At 45.5% G+C, this 2002-nt stretch overlaps 1 pseudogene; it reads left to right on the forward strand.

Annotated features, from left to right (window-relative positions):
- The first annotated feature begins 366 nt into the window (after positions 1 to 366).
- LOC101443867 (nucleoporin NUP35 pseudogene) lies at positions 367 to 1113 on the forward strand (annotated as a pseudogene).
- Positions 1114 to 2002: the final 889 nt, after the last annotated feature.

A 2002-nucleotide genomic window follows, 5' to 3' on the forward strand; every position in this document is an offset into this window, starting at 1 on the left:
GCTGGGCTCACCCACCTCTCCAAAGCCGGAGCGAATGCCCAGCTCTCACCTGGGTGTTTAATGAGGAGTTGCCGCCCAGGGACCCCACAATGTCCATCAGTTACTGGCCCTCCAGGAAGAGGAGTGGAAACGAGATCACTCCACTGGCAGGTGGGCCACCCCCGCCACCCCCAGCTGAACCAGCCCAAACATAAAAGTGGAGCTCCAGGGGGGCGATGCGGCCCAGTGGCTGAGCACCTGCTTCCCATGTATGAGGTCCTGGGTTCAATTCCTGGTACCTCCTAAACGCAAACAAACAACCAACAAGAAAAAACCCAGCTCTCCTTGGGGAGCAGGTGTAGCCCAGTGGCTGAGCACCTGCCTCCCATGCACGAGGTCCTGGGTTCAATCTCCTTAAAAAAAGAAAGTGGTGCTCCACCAGCCAGAACTAAATATGGCGAGACTTCCTGCCCAGGACTTGGTCCAACCCCCTCAACTTCAAGGAGACAGCCAAACATTTCAGTAGTGCAGCATCCTCTTGTTGGAGTTAAAAAGCTACTTCTGCAACAGGACAGAGTATGCTTAGCCTGGCAAATATTGGGCAATCTCAAAAGTCTGCATTATCTCCTGCTCAGTTGGATTCTTCTTATACTCCAGGAGAGTCTCTGATTAAGCAGATCACCTCGAAGGCCCTTGGTGGCTGTGTTTGGATTTCCTCAAGCATCTGCATCCTATTTTTATTACAATTTGCACGATAGGGGAATATCTTAAAACATGTGCTAACACGGGAAAGTGGGTGCATTTTCGTTCTCAGCCTGAACTGCAGGCCTGGAAAGCTTTGCACAGAGACGGGAGGATTTGGGAGCGCCTGCCATGGTTGGTAGATAAAAGTGTTATGGAAAATAGCGATGAATGTGCTTTCTCACCTCCATCTCCAGCCTTTACTCCACCAATCAAAACGTAGCTGCACCATCCCAATCTGGAAGCAATCCTGGATTCCACGTGACACCTCTTGCTGCAGCAAATGAAACTTCTGCTAGTGACTATCAGGTTATTCTGAAAAACACCAAAAAGAGTGGACAGTCTTGCCTCCAAAGCGATGGGGTGCTTACATGTGCAGATGGTAGACGATAAAGGTGGAGGGTCAACTACAAAAAATGGAGGATGCTGCTCTAAAAAAGCAGTAAAAGAAAAAGATATAAAAAGGGAAAAAAGAAAATTAAAAAAGCTTTAGCGGAGAGCTGCCGCTTTCCCCCGGTTAGCTGTATCCCCACTCTCGGCGCCCTGGGAAGCTGCCTGAAACCGCTTTGGAAGCCTTTTTCTTTGCAGATATGGCATAATTGTAGCTCACACTGAGAAGATGCGTCAGATATGTTTTTAAGAAACTGAAGATCCATGTAAAATGCTGTGATAAAACCCAGCATTGATTACTGTAAATTATATTTTTGAGTTTGTGGTGAGACTTTGTCTTCATGAGCAGCTGAGGCAAATTTCAGGAATGGCAACTGTGCAGCCCCATCTACCAAGACATAAAGATTATAATCAGCAGATTGAATTATGGTCCTTTAACTGAGGTAGTGTTTAGCATTTTAATTATCTTTGCTTTTGTGAACTGTCATCTGTCAGTGTCCTAAAACCAAGTGTCTTTTTAAAAACCTACTACCCTACTACTCAAGTACTCAAGTTTTTTGATAATAAAATTTGTTAATTATATGTATTGAAAAGAAGGATGAAAATATCATCCTCTGGATCATAAGTTCAAATGTGATGAAATCTGACATGAAGGTCTTGAAGGATCTACTTGTTGCCATAAGAATCCTGAGCCAGGACTGAAGGTGGCACAGGGACGGCTGGCAGAGATGCTGGAGAAAGTGGTGGAGAGCTGTGGGCTTTGAGGAGTCACCCCCAAAACTTGTCTTCCCATTGTTCCTGTTACTTTTGGTCCACACTTTCGCAGAATACAAGGATTTTCATGGCATTGTAGCAAAAATGTCAGTATTAGCATAGTATGAATAATCGAGAA

This window comes from Dasypus novemcinctus, chromosome 10 (genome assembly GCF_030445035.2).
Source record: "Dasypus novemcinctus isolate mDasNov1 chromosome 10, mDasNov1.1.hap2, whole genome shotgun sequence".
In the NCBI taxonomy this organism is placed as follows: Eukaryota; Metazoa; Chordata; class Mammalia; order Cingulata; family Dasypodidae; genus Dasypus; species Dasypus novemcinctus.